This window comes from Ranitomeya imitator, chromosome 1 (genome assembly GCF_032444005.1).
Source record: "Ranitomeya imitator isolate aRanImi1 chromosome 1, aRanImi1.pri, whole genome shotgun sequence".
Classification (NCBI taxonomy): Eukaryota; Metazoa; Chordata; class Amphibia; order Anura; family Dendrobatidae; genus Ranitomeya; species Ranitomeya imitator.
In genome coordinates this window covers 636180740-636207040 of record NC_091282.1, presented here as the reverse complement: position 1 = coordinate 636207040, position 26301 = coordinate 636180740, and positions in this window count along the sequence as shown.

The following is a 26301-nucleotide window of genomic DNA, read 5'->3' as shown; positions in this document are numbered from 1 at the left end:
GGAAATGTTATTTATTAACTATTTTGTGTCACATATCTCTCTGGTTTAACAGAATAAAAATTCAAAATGTGAAAATTGCGAAATTTTCAAAATTTTCGCCAAATTTCCGTGTTTATCACAAATAAATGCAGAATTTATTGACCTAAATTTACCACTAACATGAAGCCCAATATGTCACGAAAAAACAATCTCAGAACCGCTAGGATCCGTTGAAGCGTTCCTGAGTTATTACCTCATAAAGGGACACTGGTCAGAATTGCAAAAAACGGCAAGGTCTTTAAGGTCAAAATAGGCTGGGTCTTGAAGGGGTTAAAGGGGATGTCATGGTGGTTGCGACCCGGTCCTCGACCCTGGGCGCCCAAATAAAGGGAAAAGTCTTTTAAGGGTTTAATAAAGTTTATGTTCGTGATGCCACCTGTGGTATTCGGTCAATGGGGACTGATGCTGCTTAAAGGGGTCCGCTGGGGTGATGTTATGGCAGCTAGATGATATAACTTCCCACAGGTGAAGTAGGTCCCCAGGGCTCCCGGTGCATAGGTGAAGATGGTGAATGGTGCAGTAAAGAACGAGGACACAGGTTTGCAGTCTCTTTACCTGGTTTACTGAAGACTTCAAGTATCCACAGTCCAGGGCACCAGATCACAGGTATAGGCAGGGTCCGGCTGGCTAGTAAGCAAGTTCAGAGTCCCTTCTACCAGGTGGAGATGAAAGCTTTCCTCATAGCGCAGTGGTGTTGTAGTCCCTTACTGCCTATGGCTTCTGGCAAGGTCCTCACAGTTCTCTCTGTCCTCCATAAAGGTGGGACACAAACCCATATGACAGGTGGCTCGAGCCTTTTTAAAGGGTCTCTATCACCATCCGGGCTCTATGTGCCACTGTGCCTCTTGGGTATTAGGGCAGACAGGTGATATGCAATCCAGCTGTCCTGCCGCTTTCTGCTGTGCCTCTTAGAGTCTGACACAACCTCGGTCTTCCGGCTACCGGAATCTGCACTCTGCCAGGGAGGTAGCCCAGTCACAGCTATCCTCCCCAGATATCACTCTCCTGTGCTTTGCTCCCCTGCACACTTTCTACAAACTGTCCTTTCCTTCTCAATTCTCTTTCTCCAGGAGCTGCAGCAACTCTGGCTACACGGCCCCTTCAGTCTTTCTGACACTCAATGTCTGACTGCTCTCTTCCTGTCCTCCTGACAGACTGCTCTCTCACTTCCCCTCCAGCCAGAATATATATCAAGAGCAGCTCCTCGGAAAACCGGGTTCAGAGCTCCCCCTTCTGGCCTGGAGTGCGAATGTAGCGCCCCAGAGATCTGGTCATTGCAATATGACACTCTGCCACTAAGGGGAGTGATGGTACGTCTGATAGCACTAAAGGAGATCTCCTGACCAGGTATCACCAGAACACATTACACTTCACACTCCGGCCACTAGGGGGAGAAAAAGGCTTTATTTATTGGGCCACTCCTCACACTGGTAAAACTAGGGGTTGGGGAGGAAGTTAGTCAGAAGCTGACTGGGTTGGATTCAGGCAACATCCCGTGGCAGGGGGTGTTGCAGGGAGAAGACACAGGGGGGTCCCTGTCAGGCGTGGGAACCTGGCAGGTGCCTAGCAAACAGAACAGAACGTAACGGAACCGCGCCTGCACTACCTTGCGGCGGTATCCTAAGAAAGAGACACGAAGTGAAGGATGTTGTGGAACAGTGTAAACGAGATCAAGCACAAAGGAGTACCAGTAGGAGTCGTGCCGTGAGACCGAGGCAACATCCTACTGAGGCGCGCAGGACAGTTAATTGTAGGTTGGCTGTCTATCTTAAATTTCCTAAGAAGACATAGGGGGCAACAGTGGGAGAGGGGCATCTCTAGGGTTCCGGAAGACCTCCAGGCCTTCCCGTCATACGGGTGCGTCCTAGCCAAAACATACTGGGGGACGAGAAACTAGCAACATCTGGAACAAAAGAGAGAGAGAGAGCTGTAGAGAACGACGAACGAGAACAGCAGTTGTGAGGGCTATTCCGAATGCTCAGCAGGGTAGGACTACAACACACAGGCGCTAGTGGTAGGCAACGATTTCCATCTGCGAGGGAAACTCTGGAAGTGCCCATCGGACCGGCCGGTCTCAGATAGCCCTGTTAAACGTGCCCTGGATTGAGGATCCTGAAGTCTGCAGTAAAGAGGTAAAGAGACTGCAACCCTGTGTCCTCGTTATTGACTGCACCTCACACCATCACCATCCACTTTACTGGGAAGCCCTGGGGACATACTTCACCTGTGGGAAGGTATACCATCCAGCTGCCATTCCATCACCCCAGCGGACCCCACAGCAGCGTCGGTCACCCTGACCGAACACCACAGGTGGCATCACGAACCCCTGACAGACTGCACCACCTTTATTGGACGCCCCTTAGCAGGGTCACGGACTGGGTCTAGCCACTGTGACAGCCTCAGAACCGAACCAGAGAGGCCCGGTACCGAGTAACCTGCGTCTGGGGGCGATCCACGAACATGTTGCATGTCTGTGCTTACCTGATAGAAGAGATCCTCCCTTGCTTCCAAGCGTGACATCACTCTCCCCGTGAGGAAAGCAATGCCACTGTAACAACCAGGACCCTGTTCTTACACACACATGTCAATGTATTTCCACGGACCGTTAGTCCCTGGGCAAAATATGCTGACATGTCTTTTATTCAACAGCAGGACGTGGTGCAAAATGTCTCACATACGTGCACACTGATAAAACACGGATGACATGTGTGTGAACAGTGTGACACTTACTGGTGCTTTGGAAGCAGCGGTACTGATAGCGCTGTTTCCTGGCGCCGGGTGCTGAAGATGGCTCTCATCATTCTCCCCTGCTCTGCTGAGGCGATCATCGCGAGCAGGAGAGAATGATGAGAGGTATATTCAACTAATAACAACAAGAGCAGGTGGTGGCTGATGGGAGTATTCATCAGCCACCGCCTGCGCTATAAATAAATTTAAAAAACTGTATGTTTTATAGCCAACCAGGCAAAACTGACAGCTGCAGGCTGCAACCCTCAGCTGTCATCTTCAGCAAGGCTGAATAGAATAGAGGGGTGAAGACACAAAAGAGAATAGTAAAACCAAAAACACTCAGTTTGAAAAAATGTTGCAGTAATCCGCAAGTGCTAGTAAAAGATGTAAAAAACAGGGTATTTGGTTGATACGTTTTTTGCAAAAAATGTATACTAAGCTGCTTTACCAATCTTCACGGTATACCCTTATCAGAGCAGTCCTAACTAATGTATGCAATCCCTATCTGATGTATTTAAAAACCTGATCATCTGTATATAACCTGTGTGAACAGGGTTCAGAGAGGAAAAATCCATGTGTGCATACAGGGTAGAACAGCTTTTGTGCAGATAGCCCAAGAGGAGTGGTGGAACTCCCCAGTCTTGTAGACACAAGAGAACAATTATGGAAACAGGAACACATGGGCCACTTGCACAGTGAACAAGTCTGTATGATCATGTTCACACACCACCAAGAAACCTGAAGACACAAAAGAGAATAGTAAAACCAAAAACACTCAGTTTGAAAAAATGTTGCAGTAATCCGCAAGTGCTAGTAAAAGATGTAAAAAACAGGGTATTTGGTTGATACGTTTTTTGCAAAAAATGTATACTAAGCTGCTCTACCAATCTTCACGGTATACCCTTATCAGAGCAGTCCTAACTAATGTATGCAATCCCTATTTTTTCAAACTGAGTGTTTTTGGTTTTACTATTCTCTTTTGTGTCTTCAGGTTTCTTGGTGGTGTGTGAACATGATCATACAGACTTGTTCACTGTGCAAGTGGCCCATGTGTTCCTGTTTCCATAATTGTTCTCTTGTGTCTAGAAGACTGGGGAGTTCCACCACTCCTCTTGGGCTATCTGCACAAAAGCTGTTCTACCCTGTATGCACACATGGATTTTTCCTCTCTGAACCCTGTTCACACAGGTTATATACAGATGATCAGGTTTTTAAATACATCAGATAGGGATTGCATACATTAGTTAGGACTGCTCTGATAAGGGTATACCGTGAAGATTGGTAGAGCAGCTTAGTATACATTTTTTGCAAAAAACGTATCAACCAAATACCCTGTTTTTTACATCTTTTACTAGCACTTGCGGATTACTGCAACATTTTTTCAAACTGAGTGTTTTTGGTTTTACTATTCTCTTTTGTGTCTTCAGGTTTCTTGGTGGTGTGTGAACATGATCATACAGACTTGTTCACTGTGCAAGTGGCCCATGTGTTCCTGTTTCCATAATTGTTCTCTTGTGTCTACAAGACTGGGGAGTTCCACCACTCCTCTTGGGCTATCTGCACAAAAGCTGTTCTACCCTGTATGCACACATGGATTTTTCCTCTCTGAACCCTGTTCACACAGGTTATATACAGATGATCAGGTTTTTAAATACATCAGATAGGGATTGCATACATTAGTTAGGACTGCTCTGATAAGGGTATACCGTGAAGATTGGTAGAGCAGCTTAGTATACATTTTTTGCAAAAAACGTATCAACCAAATACCCTGTTTTTTACATCTTTTACTAGCACTTGCGGATTACTGCAACATTTTTTCAAACTGAGTGTTTTTGGTTTTACTATTCTCTTTTGTGTCTTCAGGTTTCTTGGTGGTGTGTGAACATGATCATACAGACTTGTTCACTGTGCAAGTGGCCCATGTGTTCCTGTTTCCATAATTGTTCTCTTGTGTCTACAAGACTGGGGAGTTCCACCACTCCTCTTGGGCTATCTGCACAAAAGCTGTTCTACCCTGTATGCACACATGGATTTTTCCTCTCTGAACCCTGTTCACACAGGTTATATACAGATGATCAGGTTTTTAAATACATCAGATAGGGATTGCATACATTAGTTAGGACTGCTCTGATAAGGGTATACCGTGAAGATTGGTAGAGCAGCTTAGTATACATTTTTTGCAAAAAACGTATCAACCAAATACCCTGTTTTTTACATCTTTTACTAGCACTTGCGGATTACTGCAACATTTTTTCAAACTGAGTGTTTTTGGTTTTACTATTCTCTTTTGTGTCTTCAGGTTTCTTGGTGGTGTGTGAACATGATCATACAGACTTGTTCACTGTGCAAGTGGCCCATGTGTTCCTGTTTCCATAATTGTTCTCTTGTGTCTACAAGACTGGGGAGTTCCACCACTCCTCTTGGGCTATCTGCACAAAAGCTGTTCTACCCTGTATGCACACATGGATTTTTCCTCTCTGAACCCTGTTCACACAGGTTATATACAGATGATCAGGTTTTTAAATACATCAGATAGGGATTGCATACATTAGTTAGGACTGCTCTGATAAGGGTATACCGTGAAGATTGGTAGAGCAGCTTAGTATACATTTTTTGCAAAAAACGTATCAACCAAATACCCTGTTTTTTACATCTTTTACTAGCACTTGCGGATTACTGCAACATTTTTTCAAACTGAGTGTTTTTAGTTTTACTATTCTCTTTTGTGTCTTCAGGTTTCTTGGTGGTGTGTGAACATGATCATACAGACTTGTTCACTGTGCAAGTGGCCCATGTGTTCCTGTTTCCATAATTGTTCTCTTGTGTCTACAAGACTGGGGAGTTCCACCACTCCTCTTGGGCTATCTGCACAAAAACTGTTCTACCCTGTATGCACACATGGATTTTTCCTCTCTGAACCCTGTTCACACAGGTTATATACAGATGATCAGGTTTTTAAATACATCAGATAGGGATTGCATACATTAGTTAGGACTGCTCTGATAAGGGTATACCGTGAAGATTGGTAGAGCAGCTTAGTATACATTTTTTGCAAAAAACGTATCAACCAAATACCCTGTTTTTTACATCTTTTACTAGCACTTGCGGATTACTGCAACATTTTTTCAAACTGAGTGTTTTTGGTTTTACTATTCTCTTTTGTGTCTTCAGGTTTCTTGGTGGTGTGTGAACATGATCATACAGACTTGTTTACTGTGCAAGTGGCCCATGTGTTCCTGTTTCCATAATTGTTCTCTTGTGTCTACAAGACTGGGGAGTTCCACCACTCCTCTTGGGCTATCTGCACAAAAGCTGTTCTACCCTGTATGCACACATGGATTTTTCCTCTCTGAACCCTGTTCACACAGGTTATATACAGATGATCAGGTTTTTAAATACATCAGATAGGGATTGCATACATTAGTTAGGACTGCTCTGATAAGGGTATACCGTGAAGATTGGTAGAGCAGCTTAGTATACATTTTTTGCAAAAAACGTATCAACCAAATACCCTGTTTTTTACATCTTTTACTAGCACTTGCGGATTACTGCAACATTTTTTCAAACTGAGTGTTTTTGGTTTTACTATTCTCTTTTGTGTCTTCAGGTTTCTTGGTGGTGTGTGAACATGATCATACAGACTTGTTCACTGTGCAAGTGGCCCATGTGTTCCTGTTTCCATAGAATAGAGGGGTCACCACACTGTTATTTTCAATTATTTAAATAATAATTAAAAAGAACGGCGTCCTTCTCATCCAGCGTCTTTCTTATGGTTTTGTATCCCATTTTAGCCTTGTGCAGGTCTTTGATATTGTCCCTGACATCCTTAAAAGTTCTTTGGTCTTGCCCATGCCCATGTTGTAGATGTTACAGTCTGACTGATTAATTGAGTATGTGGACAGGAGTCTTTTTATAAGGGCTCCTACTCACTTGTGCGAGACTCGGATGAGTCTCGCACGGCAACACCCGATGCTGCTGCCAGCAAAGAGGAGTGGACCATCCGCGGAGCGGAGAACATACAAAAAACAAAAAACAGGACACACAATAAAGTAATAATAAACTCTTAACATTTAACACAGCACCATCTGCTGTCTGCTCAATGCAGTCCTTCTAGCATATGCTGCAGAGGCATATACTCACAACCTACACTCTCACATGAATATGTAAGGACATTGGTAGATAATGCGATAAAACAGGGAAAGGAGAATATATTGTAGCTTATCTTCAATGGGTAAGCTTAATCCAATATGAAATCTAACATCTGCAATCGAGTTGCGGCACCCTCATACATATTTACGTGTACCGATGAAGGTGAAGTTTAAATTCTGCTATTACTCAATATCAAACTCGCTAGAGTCTCAGTAGCAAACTCGCTATAGTCTCAGTAGCAAACTCGCTAGAGTATCAGTACCAAACTCGCTAGAGTCTCAGTAGCAAACTCGCTAGAGTATCAGTAGCAAACTCGCTAGAGTCTCAGTACCAAACTCGCTAGAGTCTCAGTAGCAAACTCGCTAGAGTCTCAGTACCAAACTCGCTAGAGTCTCAGTAGCAAACTCGCTAGAGTATCAGTACCAAACTCGCTAGAGTCTCAGTAGCAAACTCGCTAGAGTCTCAGTAGCAAACTCGCTAGAATATCAGTACCAAACTCGCTAGAGTCTCAGTAGCAAACTCGCTAGAGTATCAGTAGCAAACTCGCTAGAGTCTCAGTACCAAACTCGCTAGAGTCTCAGTAGCAAACTCGCTAGAGTCTCAGTACCAAACTCGCTAGAGTCTCAGTACCAAACTCGCTAGAGTCTCAGTAGCAAACTCGCTAGAGTCTGAGTACCAAACTCGCTAGAGTCTCAGTACCAAACTCGCTTGAGTCTCAGTACCAAACTCGCTTGAGTCTCAATACCCATTTCATTGGAGTTGATGCTAATTGATTTGCACGGCCCTGACCATCAACCACATCACTAGCCTGTGGCCACCGGAGAGGAGCTGTGAGAACAGCCTCCTACCTTCCTGCATTCGCGGTTCTTCCTTAGATTAGCCGATCTAATGCTTCACTCTGCAATGATAATGTGGTGTCCGCTGGCTAATCAGAATAAGAGCCGCAGATACCGGGACTGATAGAAACCAACTCTACTCGTCATATCCTCGCTGATTTCAGCTCCGTGCCCTCAGTGCCTTGAGCTGAAGACCTCGCTGATGTCAGACATTCTGGCTGACAACCCATAAAGATGACAATTTTTGTTATGTTGTTGTGTATTGCAAGTTTTTACTTCTGCACAAAATTCTCCAGAAATGGTAAAGACTGATCGCCAGCTGTTTTTCGCAAGAAATTTCAGTGGAAATACGGAACTTGGCATTTTAGTCTTACAGTCATTTGATTTCTCAATCTGTATTTGGCCATAATACCTGACAAGCGAGTCTTTTCCTTCCTTTATACACATTTATAGTATTGTGAAAAAGATATTAGGCAATGTGTTCTCACTAATGAACATAGAAATAGCACATTCATCAATGTTTTGTAGCTGGTGTGAATTTATACACATTTATTTATTAAGGTTGACTAATCTGTCCGTTAAAAATGGACTGGAAAAAGCTTTTTTGTCAAAGTTGTTTTGCTTAATTATCTAGGGGTGAAAATCCCAAATTTACAGCCTAAGCAACTGCCTAGGGGCCATTAATGAAAGGTAGCATGAAATAAATTACACTAATTCATATGGTTCATAATTACAGAGAAAATAATGAGAAATGTGCTCTATCATCACATAGCCATTGTTACAGGGAATCTATCAGCAGAAAATGACTGCACACACCAAGCACAGGTGTGACGCCCCAAAACTGGGGAAAATCTCCAAGAACAGTATGGATTCTCTTTTCCTCTTGTTCTACAGGCTACTGGAGTCTTTTTCTTTGTCTCTCAGTTTGTCAGGGCATACTTTGAGATGATCCCTTGATACCGCAGTCGAAGTTTCTCCTCCATCTTTGCTTATAAGACACACTTTAGCATTGTCAAAGTTTGATGGTAAGATGGTATATGGTTCTGCTACCCACTGGTCATCGAGTTTGTGCATTCTTCTTTTACACTTTAGCATTTGTTCACCTGGTGACAAGGGAATTGCAGGGGAATGTTGATTGCAGTTTCTCTCTTGTTTTTGTCTTGCATGAGACAAGCTTCTTTCTACACATTCTTGTACTTGGCGGTATTTCTATTGTCACTTGATATCCCAATCTGCATCTGGCGAGGTTGTTTCTGGTGTTAAGACTCCCATTTCAAGATCAACAGGTAATTTTCTAGATCTTCCTCTCATCAGGTATGCTGGAGTGCAGTTGGTGGAATTCTCTGGGATGTGATTGTACAAATCTACCAAGTCTGGTAACTTCTCTGGCCATAAGTTTCTTTCATGCAAAGGCAAGGTCTTTAGTAAGTCAATTACTATTTGATTTATCTTTTCACACATACCATTTGTTTGCGGGTGGTACAGTGTTGTTCTGATTTTCTTGCATCCGTACAGGTTGCAGAACTCTTGAAACACTCCTGCTTTAAAGGCTGGGCCTTGGTCGGTGAGTACCTTGGAAAGCTTTGGCTGCCGTCTTCGCTGTCTGGTCCTTGACAGGTACTACTACCAGGAATCTGGAGTAATGGTCCACAATGGTCAAAGCATAGACATAGACTGACCAGTTTGGAGTTAGCTTCACGTGGTCTAAGGCCACCAGTTCAAGTGGCTGTTTGGTGACTATGGGCTGTAGGGGAGCCCTCTGGCTGTCACGGTCCTTTCTACGCAGATTGCATGGGCCACAATCTCAGCACCACTTTTTTATGGCTTTTCTCATGCCAATCCAGTAGAACCTTCCACGGAGTAGGATCTTTAACTTCTTCTATGCGAAGTGTCCGGCTCCATCATGGTATGCTTCCAGAACCATTGGCGCATCTTGTCTTGGGACCACTATCTGCCAGACCAGCTCGTGTGTGGGTCAATATTCCTCCAACACAGCTTACCATCGTACATAAACAATTTGCATTTCTCTTTCCATAGCTGTTGACTCTCTTGTGGAGCATCTGGACCAGGGTGTGAATAGGCTTTTGTCAGCAACTATTTTACCAGACGGACTGCTGGGTCACTGTCCTGTGTCTCTGCCCATCCATGATGAGGTAATGGGTTCAGAGTAGCTTCTTTCTTGTCATTACACCTGTTCCTCACATAATGGGAATACTGAGTCGCCCCGGGGCGATGGAAAGCTGGTAACTCTACCTCTTCAAGTGCTTCCGGATCTTCTCCCACTTCAGGTAATTGGGGCAACCTGGACAGCGCATCGGCATTGGCATTCTTGTGCCCTGCCCGGTACTTGATGGTGAATTAATAGTTGGACAACCGGGCCATCCGTCGCTGCTCCAAGGCACCTAGTTTTGCCGTCTTCAGGTGTGTCAGCGGATTGGTGTCTGTGAAAACTGAATCTTGCTGAGGCCATGTAGTGCTTGAACCTGTTACCACCCAGACGATAGCGAGGAACTCCAGCTTAAAGGAACTGTAGTTCCCAGGGTTCCTTTCAGTGGGACAAAGTTTCCTGCTGGCATAGGCAATTACCCTTTCTTTGCCTTTCTGTACCTGGGACAACACGGCTCCCAGTCCAACGTTGCTGGCGTCCGTGTACAGCACGAACGGTTGGTCATATTCAGGGTAGGCCAGTACCTCATCTCCTGTGAGAGCCAACTTCAACCGAGCAAAGGTTCCCTCCAGCCTGTCGTTCCAGTCAAACGGGGTGTTCTTTCCCCTGGTTTTCTTAGATTGGCCCACTAACAGATCTTGCAGTGGTGCGGCTATCTTAGTAAAGTCTTTGATAAATCTTCTGTAGTAGCCTACCATCCTGAGGAACTGCTGGACTTCATGGATGTTGCTGGGCTTTGGCCAGTCTCTGATCACTGTGACCTTGTCAGGGCCTGATGCCACTCCTTTGGTGCTTACCACATGGCCCAGGTACTGCACTTTGGATTTTAACAGGTGACATTTAGATGGTTTTACCTTTAGGCCAAAGTTGGACAGAGCTTCGAACACCTCGGCCAGGTGCTTCAGGTGGTCCTCATAAGTCTTGGAGAAGACGATGACATTGTCCAGGTACAACAAAACGGTATCGTAATTTTCTTGTGCCCGAGACAGCACTCCATCATCCTCTGAAATGTTCCTGGTGCGTTGCACAGTCTGAATGCCATGAAGCTGAATTCAGAGAGACCAATCGGTGTTGTGAAGGCTGTCTTTTCCTTATCCGCCTCTGCCACGGGAACTTGCCAGTTCCCACTGGTGAGATCCAAGGTGGAAAAGTAGTTAGCAGATTTTAAAGCAGCTAATGACTCTTCTGTTCTGGACAACGGGTATGTATTCTTGTGTGTAATGCGGTTTATCTGCCTATATTAAAAGCACATTCTCATGGTGCCATCCTTTTTCCTGACGAGGACTAATGGAGCGGCCCAGGGGCTACAACTATCTCTGATTACCCCAGCCTCCTTCATCTCTCGTAGCATACTTTTGGCACACTGGTAGTGAGCTGGAGGTACAGGCCGGTACCTCTCCATAATGGGCGGATGTCTTCCTGTGGGGATATGATGTTGAATCCCTTTTACCTGCCCAAAATCTAGTGGGTGTTTGCTGAATACCAGCTCATACTCATGGACCACTCGGTAAGCCCCTTGTTTTTGGTGTGATGGGGTAGAATCAGTGCCCACGTGTAATTTCTGACACCAATCTTCTACCTCTCCTGCAGAGCCATTGTCCTCCGCCTGGTTGGACGGTACCAAGGGTTCTGTTGCCTGCATTACATTATTATCAACACTAAACGGTTTGGCAAGTGTGGCATATCTGGTTAGGTGGAACTCTTTCTCTTCCCAGTTACTCACTCTCTGTGACACGACCAATTTCTCCACCAAACAATTCTACCTGTTGTCTGCATCAGGGCTCTGATTTCTTTTTGCAGGACACGTTGCTCACTGGAACCAGCAGTTTGGCCACCTGTTGTAACAAGACAATAACCTCTGCAAGACAATTTTCTATGACATTAGTATCAATGGTCATCATGGGGTTACATTCACGTCGGTCAATATCAACAATCACCAGTCCTTGGACCTTCAATTCTACCCGCCCCACTTTAATGGTGACCTCCTTGACCACCTGTGGCAAAGGCTGACCATTACTGGCAATTATTGTTAAATCACTATCTGGGCCATGGGTAATGTCTGTGTCAGCCTACTACTGTTTATATAGAATGTAAGGTATAGTCGTCACCTGAGAGTTGGTGTCCAATAGAGCGTTCATCGGGATGCTGTCGATCACAATGGGGAGGACCGGTCGTCTTCTGATGTACTTGGCTAGCCAATTTTGTGGGACTGGTCATTTTACTCCTTGGGGCTGGCCCTCTGTCCCAGGGGTTGCTCGTTTAAATGGCAGTACCTTGCGATGTGTCCTGCCTGGTTGGCGGCAGATGGGTCATCCGCCCTGATGATAGCGTCGTCGTCTCTTCCTTTGGTTGGCGGGATCCTCTTCTGTCGTCGCCAGGGGACGTCCTCCGGTCTGGAAGCCAGCTTGATCTTCTCCTTTGGGGATTCCTGCAGGGACTGCACAGTCTGGGCTAGTGCAGCTACGCTTTTAGTCAGTTCCTGCACCTGGAGGCGTAGTCCTGTGGAGGGGTCATCATCCAGGATCTGTGCCTCGGCCTCAACAGGGACCTGATGACAGGGTTCCACCTCCTGGTGGTACATGAGGGCTGGACACCTAGGGGGCACTGTATGGCTGGGCTGAGGTTTGTGCAGCACCCGGATGGCCCTGTCCTTAAATTGTGCAAAGTCCAGGTCAGGATTTTGCAAGGCCAGGATGCGCAGCTATGTCCTGTGGGTGCTGGACAGGAGTCCCTCAATGAACTGTTCCTTTAAGAGCTTATCCCCATCCTGTACGCTTTTAGGGTCAATCTGTTTGATGGCCCGTAGTGCCTCTCACAGATTAAGGGCATAGTCCCGAATGCTATCCTGTGTTCTTTGATTGCACCCGAAAAACTTAATTTTGATTTCTGCAGCGGTGCTGGTGTCAAAGGTGGTTTTAAGTCTGGCAAATATCTGCTGCACAGTTATTTTTTTGCATATCTGGCCAGGATTTTACTTCTTTTAGGGCTGCGCCAATCAGTTGGCCAGTTAAGATGCTGACCTTTTGATGCTCGGTCAAGGGATATACCTCAAATAGGCTGCAGAGCCTTTCCTTAAAGTCACTTAAAGTATGGGACTCCTCGGAATATTGTGGAAGCCAGGCCGCTCCAGGAATATAGGGTATGGACAGCGGAATTATGGGTGCTGTAGCTGTGGTGGGGTCCGGCCGCCTTGTAGGAGCTGTCGGCCCTGCGAGGCCTGGTGGCAGTATAGGCCCTGCGGCTGCATCCACTGCAGGGCCTGGGGGTACCATGGGGCCAGCGGCTCCGACCACCGCCAATCCTCCTCCCGGGTCAGACATGGCTTTTCCTCCTTGCTAACCTTGTAGGGGCTGGCATCTCTCCTCCGGAGTCTTGTCAGCGGTCTGCAGCAGTTCCTTTGCGTGTGGTCGGGCGCTTCTCCCGGCCCTCCGTCCAGGGCCCCTGCGCGACGTCTCCACTTCCGGCTCTGCTGCACTGCTTCCTCACTTGCGGCGTTCCTCTGGCAGCGCGGCACCCGTTTTCTTCTTTGCGCTCTTTTCGGCTAGCCCCGCCCACGAAGGTACGCCTCCTTCCCCTCATGCCCCACGTGGCGCAGCAATGGCGGTTTGCAAGCAAATTGTCACCGTCTCTGGCACGCAGTACGCCAGGGCCCAAAGTCCTGTTTGTGACGCCAAGTTGAGTCGCTCGCCAGGGCCTGGGGTACTCGGCAACAGGTCCGGTCGCACTTAAAGGGGATGTCATGGTGGCTGCGACCCAGTCCATTGCCCTGGACGCCCAATTAAAGGGGAACAGTCTTTTAAGGGGAATTGTGAAAGTCTATTTTCGTGACGCCACCTGTGATTCTCGGCCAGTAAGGCTGACGCTGTTTAACCCCTCTCTGACCTTAGACGTACTATCCCGTCGAGGTACCCTGGGCCTATCTGACCCTCGACGGGATAGTACGTCATAGCGATCGGCCGCACTCACGGGGGGAGCGCGGCCGATCGCGGCCGGGTGTCAGCTGCCTATCGCAGCTGACATCCGGCACAATGTGCCAGGAGCAGTCACGGACCGCCCCCGGCACATTAACCCCCGGCACACTGCGATCAAACATGATCGCGATGTGCCGGCGGTGCAGGGAAGCGTCGCGCAGGGAGGGGGCTCCCTGCGGGCTTCCCGGAGACCCCCGCAGCAACGCGATGTGATCGCGTTGCTGCGAGGGTCTCCTACCTTCTTCCTCGCTGCAGGCCCCGGATCCAAGATGGCCACGGCATCCGCAGCCTGCAGGGAGGAAGGTGGCTTCACAGAGCCTGCTCAGAGCAGGCACTGTGAAGCCTGCAGTGCTCTAAGTCAGATCGGTGATCTGACAGAGTGCTGTGCAAACTGTCAGATCACCGATCTGTGATGTCCCCTCCGGGACAAAGTAAAAAAGTAAAAAAAAAATTTTTTCCAAATGTGTAAAAAAAAAAAAAAAAAATCATAAATAATGAAAAAAAAATATATATATTATTCCCATAAATACATTTCTTTATCTAAATAATAAAAAAAACAAAAAAAGAACACATATTTAGTATCGCCGCGTCCGTAACGACCCAACCTAAAAAACTGGCCCACTAGGTAACCCCTTCAGTAAACACCGTAAGAAAAAAAAAAAAAACGAGGCAAAAAACAACGCTTTATTATCATACCGCCGAACAAAAAGTGGAATAACGCGCGATCAAAAAGATAGATATAAATAACCATGGTACCGCTGTAAACGTCATCTTGTCCCGCAAAAAACGAGCTGCCATACAGCATGATCACCAAAAAAATTAAAAAGTTATAGTTCTCAGAATAAAGCGATGCCAAAATAATTATTTTTTCTATAAAATAGTTTTTATCGTATAAAAGCGCCAAAACATAAAAAAAATATAAATGAGGTATCGCTGTAATTGTACTGAGCCGAAGAATAAAACTGCTTTATCCATTTTACCAAACGCGGAACGGTATAAACGCCTCCCCCAAAAGAAATTCATGAATAGCTGGTTTTCGGTCATTCTGCCTCACAAAAATAGGAATAAAAAGCGATCAAAAAATATCACGTGCCCGAAAATGTTACCAATAAAAATGTCAACTCGTCCCGCAAAAAACAAGACCTCACATGACTCTGTGGGCTCAAATATGGAAAAATTATAGCTCTCAAAATGTGGTAACGCAAAAAATATTTTTTGCAATAAAAAGCGTTTTTCAGTGTTTGACGGCTGCCAATCATAAAAATCCGTAAAAAAAACGCTATAAAAGTAAATCAAACCCCCCTTCATCACCCCCTTAGTTAGGGAAAAATTAAAAAATGTATTTATTTCCATTTTCCCATTAGGGCTAGGGTTAGGGTTAGGGCTAGGGTTAGGGCTAGGGTTAAGGCTAGGGTTAAGGCTAGGGCTAGGGTTAGGGTTAGGGCTAGGGTTAGGGCTAGGGTTAGGGCTAGGGTTAGGGTTAGGGCTAGGGCTAGGGTTAGGGCTAGGGTTAGGGCTAGGGTTAGGGTTAGGGTTAAGGCTACAGTTAGGGTTGGGGCTAAAGTTAGGGTTAGGGTTGGGGCTAAAGTTAGGGTTTGGATTACATTTACGGTTGGGAATAGGGTTGGGATTAGGGTTAGGGGTGTGTCAGGGTTAGGGGTGTGGTTAGGGTTACTGTTGGGATTAGGGTTAGGGGTGTGTTTGGATTAGGGTTTCAGTTATAATTGGGGTTTTCCACTGTTTAGGCACATCAGGGGCTCTCCAAATGCGACATGGCGTCCGATCTCAATTCTAGCCAATTCTGCGTTGAAAAAGTAAAACAGTGCTCCTTCCCTTCCGAGCTCTCCCGTGTGCCCAAACAGGGGTTTCAGCGTACTCAGGACAAATTGGACAACACATTTTGGGGTCCAATTTCTCCTGTTACCCTTGGGAAAATACAAAACTGGGGGCTAAAAAAAATTTTTGTGGGAAAAAAAAGGATTTTTTATTTTCACGGCTCTGCGTTATAAACTGTAGTGAAACACTTGGGGGTTCAAAGTTCTCACAACACATCTAGATAAGTTCCTTGAGGGGTCTAGTTTCCAATATGGGGTCACTTGTGGGGGGTTTCTACTGTTTAGGTACATTAGGGGCTCTGCAAACGCAATATGACGCCTGCAGACCAATCCATCTAAGTCTGCATTCCAAATGATGCTCCTTCCCTTCCGAGCCCTCCCATGCACCCAAATGGTGGTTCCCCCCCACATATCGGGTATCAGCGTACTCAGGACAAATTGGACAACAACATTTAGGGTCCAATTTCTCCTGTTACCCTTGGAAAAATACAAAACTGGGGGCAAAAATATAATTTTTGTGGAAAAAAAATATTTTTTATTTGCACGGCTCTGCGTTATAAACTGTAGTGAAATACTTGGGGGTTCAAAGCTCTCACAACACATCTAGATGAGTTCCTTAGGGGGTCTACTTTCCAAAATGGTGTCACTTATGGGGGGTTTCTACTGTTTAGGTACATTAGGGGCTCTGCAAACGCAATGTGACACCTGCAGACCATTCCATCTAAGTCTGCATTCCAAATGGCGCTCCTTCCCTTCCGAGCCCTCCCATGTGCCCAAACGGTGGTTCCCCGCCACATATGGGGTATCAGCGTACTCAGGACAAATTGTACAACAACTTTTGGGGTCCAATTTCTTATCTTACCCTTGGGAAAATAAAAAATTGGGAGCAAAAAGATGATTTTTGTGAAGAAATATGATTTTTTATTTTTACGGTTCTGCATTATGAACTTCTGTGAAGTACTTGGTGGGTCAAAGTGCTCACCACACCTCTAGATAAGTTCCTTAGGGGGTCTACTTTCCAAAATGGTGTCACTTGTGGGGGTTTTCACTGTTTAGGCACATCAGGGGCTCTTCAAACGCAACATGGCGTCACATCTCAATTCCTGTCTATTTTGTATTGAAAGGTCAAATTGCCCTCCTTCGCTTCCGAGCTCTGTCATGCGCCCAAACAGTGGTTTACTCCCACATATGGGGTATCAGCGTACTCAGGACAAATTGTACAACAACTTTTCGGGTCCATTTTCTCCTGTTACCCTTGGTAAAATAAAACAAATTGGAGCTGAAGTAAATTTTTTGTGAAAAAAAGTTAAATGTTCATTTTTATTTAAACATTCCAAAAATTCCTGTGAAACACCTGAAGGGTTAATAAACTTCTTGAATGTGGTTTTGAGCACCTTGAGGGGTGCAGTGTTTAGAATGATGTCACACTTGGGTATTTTCTATCATATAGACCCCTCAAAATGACTTCAAATGAAATGTGGTCCCTAAAAAAAAATGGTGTTGTAAAAATGAGAAATTGCTGGTCAACTTTTAACCCTTATAACTCCCTAACAAAAAAAAAATTTGGGTTCAAAAATTGTGCTGATGTAAAGTAGACATGTGGGATATGTTACTTATTAAGTATTTTGTGTGACATATCTCTGTGATTTAATTGCATAAAAATTCAAAGTTGGAAAATTGCGAAATTTTCTAAATTTTCGCCAAATTTCCATTTTTTTCACAAATAAATGCAGTTAATATTAAATAAATTTTACTACTATCATGAAGAACAATATGTCACGAGAAAACAGTGTCAGAATCACCAGGATCCGTTGAAGCGTTCCAGAGTTATAACCTCATAAAGGGACAGTGGTCAGAATTGTAAAAATTGGCCTGGTCATTGACGTGCAAACCACCCTTGGGGGTAAAGGGGTTAAAGGGGTCCTCTGGGGTGATGGTATGGCGGCTAGATGGTGACGCTTCCCACAGGTGAAGCGGGGTCCCCATGGCTCCAAAGGTGTATGGCAGGGATGATGTGTTGCCAGTAAATAACAGAGGACTCAGGGTTGCACTCTTTACCTGGTTTACTGTTGGTAGCAGGCCACAGTCCAGGGTTCCGGCAACAGGTACAGAAGGAGCCCAGGCAGCCCGGAAACAAGTGGAAATCCCTTTGGCAGGTCAGGTTGGGAGCCTTCCACTTTGCACTCACTATTAGTCCCTTGCAACCTCAAGTGTCCTAACAAGGTCCTCGTTCTTTCGTGTCCTGGGACAGTACCTGTATGGAAGGCAGCTTGAGTCATTTCTTCTGGTCTCTGCACGGTGACTCCAGGTTCCAGAATGCTGCTGTACCACAGAGGTGTTGTACGGGCAGTTTATGTATAGTCCTATGCCATCCGGGTCTGTCGCATGACTTATAGTCTTCCACGGCCTTGAGCTCCCGATGCCCGGTTTCTGCGCTCTGGCTCACAGGAGACCCACTCGCAGCCTCCCTGAGCTCCTATTCTCTCCTCTGCTTCTTTCCCTTCACTGTCTGCTCCAAACTAAACTAACTCCTCATCCAGACCAAGATCTTTATTCAGGGAAGCTGCCCTGAAATCGCATTTAGAGCTCCCCCTCCTGTCAGGATTCAGAAGGTGCTGTGTATGTGGTTACCTGCCAAAGAAATCCCTCTTGTCTCCAGGCATAGCACTACCCTCCCCGGGAGGAAGGCAGCACTACTGTGGTATCCAAACTCCTGGGGTGCCATAGCAGCAATTGGGACGCCACGGGGTCTCCGATCCAAAAGCAGAGGGGCTACCAGCCCCTGTGCCAGCTCCAGAATGCTGCGATTGTGTTCGATCGCAGCATTTAGAGGGTTAAACTGTTGGGAGCGATTGTGTGCGCGGCCGATCGCTATGAAGTACTATCCCGTCCATGGTCAGACGGGCCCAGGGCACATGGACGGGATAGTACATCAGATGTCAGAAAGGGGTTAAACAATACAGGCCCTCGTTACTCATACACGGCTGAGCTAGTCACAGTTTGGTCATACAAAACAGCTATCATCCATAGCAACCAATTATACTTGCTTGTGCAATCTCCTCACAGAGATTCTGGCTAGTCTCTCTGCAGCTCCAACACAAACCCACTCTGCTCAGCTCTCCCAGCTGACTGACCAGTGAACACACGGCCTGGTTCTAGTCATAGCTATCCAGGTCCACCAAATCAGAACCTGTAGTACTAGGATTTAACCCCAGCCTACCTGGCTTTGCTACACCCTTTAATGTTGGGAATGGTTGATTTCACTCTGACGTAGTTTCTTATTTAAACACCATGAATACTGCAAGAAGAGGGATCAGAGCAGCATGTTCAGTTGCTTCGCCAGCGAGGCTCCGTTCCCAGAATGCGACAGAGAAGTGGAGGTCCTGAACCTGGGGAACATAATGGAGGATGTGCTGCAGAAGCTGTGTGAAGAGTCCAAGCTCTTCACTAAGCAGTAAGTCCTACTCCCAAGCCCATGACTCGCAGTACCAGATTTTTTCTCCTCACTTTCCAAGAGATAAAACTTTTGTATTTTTCTGTCCACAAACCTTTTAATTTTTTTGCTGTATGAACTGTAGCTTTTACCACCCTTTTAGTGTCCAATATGACTTTTGATCTTTTTTTTTTCATGAGAGTGCTATTGGCACCTCGCAGTCATATTCCCGGGTCAGATGGCCATCAGAAGGGACACCTTCCCCTATTTTCAACCTCTGTCATGATTGTTAGAGGCATCTCAATGGTTAAACTGATGTGATAGTTGCTTGCTCCATTTGCAGCAGTTAGACTCGGGTGCCATCTGTACAACACAGCTGTCAAAGAGGCAGTATGGAGGAATTAAGCCTCTAAGGCCGGCGTCACACTGGCGTATTGCATCTGCAGCGCCCCAGAGTCCTGGTCGTTGCAGTAATGTCGTTCTTCCACCAGGGGGAGCGATGTTACGTCTGATGGCACCAAAGGAGTTCACCCTGCCAGGTATCACAGCCACACACACACTTCACACGCCGGCCACCAGGGGGAGCAAAAGGTTCTATCTATTAGGCCACTCCTCACATTTGGGTAAAACTGGGGGTTGGTTAGGAAGTGAGGGAGAAACTGACTGGAGGGAGAAGGAGATAGTCAGTCGGAGTTGGAGCCAGGAGGAAAGGGAGAGAAGCAGCCTGGGCTGTCAGGCAGACAGAGGAACAAGAAGGAACATCAGCGGCTCAGTAGGAAGGACACGGAGCTGCGCCTGCAACCCATGCGGCAGCCTCCTAAGAACGGACAAGAAAGGAAGTGTGCTGTAGTGAGTGAGCACAGAAGTCATAGCAACAGGAGTGAAACAACAGCGGGAGACCGCCTCCATCTGAGCGCAGATCCGGTGGCCGGAACACCGAGGGAGTAATAGACTCTATGCTTTACTTCAGAGACCGGCAGGGCAGTCGATTCCAAGTTGGCTGTCCAACCTAAACACCTAAGCAGACAAGGTGGCAACGCGGAGGAGGGGCTTCTCTAGGGTCCCTATAAAATAGCCTCAAGCCATCACCGTCATACGGGTTATGTCCTATCCATCTGGGGGACAGAGAGAGAGAAGTAACAAGAGTGAGGACCTTATGGTAGCTAATGCAAGTAGGGACCTACTACGTTACTGTGCACAAGGGGAACGCTACTGACTTCAACCTGCATAAGGGGACTCTGGAATTGCCATCAGACCAGCCGGACTCTGCCTACCCTGTCATCCGGCACTCTGGACTGTGGATGCTGAAGCCTTCAGTAAAGGTAAAGAGACTGCACCCATTGTGTCCTCGTTATTCACCGCGTCTTGCACCATCACCATCTACGCTTCTGGGAAGCCCTGGGAATATACTTCACCTGTGGGAAGGTATACCATCTAGCTGCCATTCCATCACCCCACCGGCCCCCAAAGCAGCGTCGGTCACCCTGACCGAATACCACAGGTGGCGTCACGAACACTACCGTTATCTACGATCTCTGTTGTGAATTCTGTTGTCGGGCTCCCTCCTGTGGTCATGAATGGTACTTCGGCTGGTTCTGTCCATGGACTTCCTCTGGTGGGTGTTTCTGAGTTTCCTTCCTCAGGTGACGAGGTTAATTCATTAGCTGGCTGCTCTATTTAACTCCACTTAGATCTTTGCTCCATGCCACCTGTCAATGCTCCAGTATTGGTCTAGTTCACTCCTGGATCGTTCTTGTGACCTGTCTTCCCAGCAGAAGCTAAGATCCAGCTTGTATTTCTTTGGTTTGCTATTTTTCTGTCCAGCTCGCTATTTTTTTTGTTGTCTTGTTTGCTGGAAGCTCTGGGACGCAGAGGGAGCGCCTCCGCACCGTGAGTCGGTGCGGAGGGTCTTTTTTGCGCCCTCTGCGTGGTCTTTTTGTAGGTTTTTGTGCTGACCGCAAAGTAACCTTTCCTATCCTCGGTCTGTTCAGTAAGTCGGGCCTCACTTTGCTAAATCTATTTCATCTCTGTGTTTGTATTTTCATCTTTACTCACAGTCATTATATGTGGGGGGCTGCCTTTCCTTTGGGGAATTTCTCTGAGGCAAGGTAGGCTTTATTTTTCTTTCTTCAGGGCTAGCTAGTTCCTTAGGCTGTGCCGAGTTGCATAGGGAGCGTTAGGCGCAATCCACGGCTATTTCTAGTGTGTTTGATAGGATTAGGGATTGCGGTCAGCAGAGTTCCCACATCCCAGAGCTCGTCCTTTATTATCAGAAACTATCAGGTCATTCCGTGTGCTCTTAACCACCAGGTCCATTATTGTCCTGACCACCAGGTCACAACAGATCTCTGTCTTTTATTGGGCGCCCCTCATAGGGCCACGGTCCGGGTCGGGCCACCGTGACATCCCCGCTGAAGGAACTGAAGGACCTGGTACCGAGTACCCCATTGCCCTTACGTGGAGGCGATCCACATCCGATGCGAGATCATTGGATGAAAAATGCTAATGACACTCGGCTCCTGCTCATAGCAGAGCAGGAGCCGAGTGTTATGCGTCTGTGCTCCGATTCTCTCGCACAGGGAGGATCGGAGCACAGCTGCGGAGGAGGCGGAAAAACTTATTCCTCCTTCTCCTCCATTGCTGGGGTCCGCTTATAACGCACATCACTCGGATCATATCCAAGTGGTGTGCGCTGTCTCACTCGCACCCATAGGCTTATATGGGTGCGAGTGAGCCGAGAGTTTTCCTCGGTCCGAGACAATCGCAGCATGCTGCAATTGTCTTGGACCGAGAAAAACGGCCGACAAAAAGTCGGCTGGTGGGAGCTGCCCCATAGCTTAACATTGGTCCGAGTGCAATGTGTTTTTTTATCACATTGCACTCGGCCGTTTAAAATGCCAGTATGACGCCAGCCTTAGCCCAATCCCCACATGTAGTGCCTACATCTATCATACAAGTACAGAGACCCCCCCACAGCATGCACGCCCCAACAACTCCTCCATGCTGGAGCCAGCCTGCGTCCATATACACGCCTTCAGTATCCTGCCCACTGGCTCTGTGCATATGATTGGAGTATATAGTGGAAAAGTGCTCGTTTATAGATATTTTTTTCATGTACCATTACTCTCCCATCCCACCCCCCCATGTGAAGGGAAATGCAACACATTTCAGAATGCGAATGTGACACCCCAGGGTCCTGGTTGTCACAGTGGCATTGCTTTCCTCATGGGGAGAGTGATGTCATGCTTGGAAGCGATGAAGGATTCCTTATCAGGTAATCACAAGCATACAACATGTTCACACTCCAGGCCAGAAGGGAGAGCCCTGATCCAGATTGAGGATGGCTTCCCTATATACATGTTCTGGTTTGGAGGGAAAGTCAGTCAGTGAGTCAGGGAAAGCCAGAGAGGAGCTTGTCACGGAACATCAGCTTAGGCGGAGCTGGTAAGAGAAGAGTATAGCTGAGCAGACGTGGGAGTCTGCAGCTCCTGGCAGGAAGAGACAGAAGAGAGTGAGTTGTCCACCAGGGCAGCGGGGTACTCAGTATCGGGTCTGGTCGGCTATTAAAGGGGATGTCACAGTGGCTGTGACCCGATCCGTGGCCCTGGGACTCAATTAAAGGGATTTGGTATGATGTAGTCTATTTGTGATGCCACCTGTGGTTTTCGGTCAGGGTGACCGACGCTGCTTTAAAGGGGGTCCTCTGGGGGATGTTGATGCAGCCGTGATGGTGATGCTTCCCTACAGGTGAAGCGGGGTCCCCAGGGCTCCCAAGGTATATGAGGCAAGGTGGTGAACGCCGACGAATAAGTTGAGGACACAGTGTGGTACAGTCTTTACCTGGTTTACTGTAGGTGGTATTCCACAGTCCATGGTACCGGCAACAGGTTTAGCAGAAATCCAGGCAGCCCAGAAACAAACAAAATCCCCTTGGCAGGTCAGGTTGTGAGCCTTCCACTATGCGCTGGATTTCTGGTACTTTTGCTACCTGTAGTTTGCTGGCCAAGTACTCCTTTCTCTCTCCTGTCCTGGGAAAGAACCTGCATGGCAGGCAGCTTGAGCTGTACTCTTGGGGTCTCTTACACAGTGATTCCAGGCTCTAAATTGCTGCTATGCCTCAGGTGTAGTGTGGGCAATTTACATGCAGTCCTATGCCCTCCGATTCTGCTATGGGGCTTACAGCTCCCCCGAGCCTCGGGCTCCCGACTCCCGGTTTCTGCGCTGTGGTTCCTAGGAGGCTCAATTCTAGCCTCCTGGAGCTCTCAATTTCTCCTCTGCTCCTTTCCCTTCACTGTCTGCTCCAGACTGAACTAGCTCCTCCTCCAGACCAGGAAGGATATCAGGGAAGTTCCCCTAAACCAGGGTTTTAAGCTCCCCCTCCTGGCCTTGATTTGGAAGGTGTTGTGTGTGATAATCTTCCAAAGGGAATCTCACTTGTCTCCAGGCATAGCAATACCCTCCCCGAAAGGAAGATAGCACTAGTGTGGTACCCAGACTCCTGGGGTGCCAAAAGAGCAGTCAGGAGGACTGGACTGGAGGAGCCCTGTAGCCAAGAGGGTGCTGCAGCTCCTGGACAGAGATACAGAAAGAAGAACAGTGTGTAGTGAGCGTGCAGGAGAGTGAAGCACAGGGGAGTGACAACTGAGGAGAATAGCTACCTCCCTGCAGGGTGATGACACTGGTAGCCTGAAGACCAAGGTTGTGAGGGACTCTAAGGCTTACAGAAGAAACCGACAGAAAATCTGGTCTACAAGTCACCTGTCCACCCTAATACCCAGGAGACACAGTGGTGCATAGAGCCCAGGTCATGATAGAGACCCTGTAAAAAGGCTCGAACCACCTGTCATATGGGTTTGTGTCCTAACCTTCATGGAGGACAGAGAGAACATTGAGGACCTTGACAGAAGCCATAGACAGCAAAGGACTACATCACCGCACTAGTAGGAAGGCTTCTAACTCCACCTGGTAATGGGGACTCTGAACTTGATCCAAGCCGGCCAGACCCTGCCTGTACCTGTGATCTGGTGCCCTGGACTGTGGATTCCTGAAGTATTCAGTAAATCAGGTAAAGAGGCTGCAAACCTGTGTCCTCCGTTTCTTTACTGCACCACTCACCATCCTCATCTATACACCGGGAGCCCCGGGGACCTACTTCACCTGTGAGAAGTTGTACCATCTAGCTGACATAACATCACCCCAGCGGACCCCTTTAAGCAGTGTCAGTCCCCTCTGACCGAATACCACAGGTGGCGTCACAAACACAAGCTTTATTCAAAATCCCTTTAAGGACATTCCCTTTAACATGGGCGCCCAGGGCCACGGACCGGGTCGCCGCCACCGTAACATCCCCCTTTAAGTACCGGACCCGGTACCGAGTACCCCACGGTTCTGGCGGGCGTCCCACGAATACCACTTAAGCTGCTTTCACATTGCGCAAAACGGGCCATAAACTGTAATAATGAGGACAGTGCGAACGTGAGCTCTGATGTGCACCATTTTGCGGAGTGTCAACCTACTGGTTGGTGGACATAGCTGACTGCATCTGAGTGTAGACGGACACTACTAAAAAGCTGCGGATCTGCAGAGGATACCCTCAAATTACTTAATGTCATAGACAAGAGCGCTTGTAAAAATGAGCTAGGTAACCAGCTCCATCCGATGGAACAGTTAGGTACTACAGTATTTGGTCAATGAGTAAATGATATATTTACATATACCTGCATGTACAGCGCTGTGCAAAAGTTGTCGGATTGATGCGATTTAGATTTCTCTTTTGTTCATTCGCTTTGTATTTTGTTAGCTGATAAACTTTTAAACCTTCTACTTTTCAAATCACTCAATTACTTAAAAGGGTATTCCCATCTCCAAGATCCTATCCCAACATGTAGTAGGTGCAATAAAATTAGCAAATACCTCTACTTAGAAATGTAGTATAGTTCTTCAGATTTGCTATGTCGCACACCTATATCGCAGTAGTTTAGGCATCTATAGTTATGACCACTCATATTATGACAGACAGCTCTTAGTGGTCGTAACTATGAATACCTAAGCAACTGCACTGCAGCACATGAGGTAAGCGACACAGCAAATCTGAAGAACTATACTCCATTTTTAATTGGAGGTGTTTGCTAATATTACACCTACTACATATTGGGATAGGATCTTGGAGATGGGAATACCCCTTTAACTTTTTCTTTATTTTAATCTTTTTCCCTTTTCCTTCTCAGAAAGCAGCTGCCATCAGGCTCGGACTGGCCCACCGGAGAACCGGAGGATTCTCCAGTGGGCCCAGGCACTGACACAGGGCCCCCACTGCTCTAGGGCCCCAACTGCTCCAGGAACCCCCCCCCCGCACTTGCCCGCCTTGCATGCATTCGGGGGGGGGGGAATATGGGGGGAATATGAGCCATGCATTGGGGGGGGGGGAGAATATGGGGGGAATATGAGCCATGCATTTGGGGGGGAATATGGGGGGAATATGAGCCATGCATTCGGGGGGGGGGGGGGAATATGGGGGGAATATGAGCCATGCATTCGGGGGGGGGAATATGGGGGGAATATGAGCCATGCATTTGGGGGGGGGAAGAATATGGGGCAAATATGAGCCATGCATTCGGGAGGGGGGGGAAAGGGGGGAATATGAGCCATGCATTTGGGGGGGAGGGGAATATTTTGTTCCCCTAGAGGGGTTGCCCAACAATTAATTATTATATTTCTCAGTTAAGTCACGCAAAGCATTCCAATGAATGACATTTTTTAATTTGTATAGATATTGTAACTACATACTTCTCATGGTGTACTCTGGTGTTTTGTTTTATTTTCCTTGGGAACATATATAGTACCTAATGTGCTTAGTATTGGTGAGAAGCCACATCTTGTGTGCCAGATCTTATTGATTGGCCTGTAAACTAGCAGGAAACAATGTGTTCTTGAGCATGTATGCATCCAACTAAGCTACTGGCCTTATGTGACCACCAGTGCAGAATATGTTAATTTACCAACAGTAATGCCATAACAACAAATGCATTTAGACACAGAAGAATTTTTTGTTAGCTATTCCAACTGAAGTATTTATTTATGGGACAACCCATTCAAAGAGAATATAATTGCAAACTATAGAATATTGTTAAAATTGCGAACA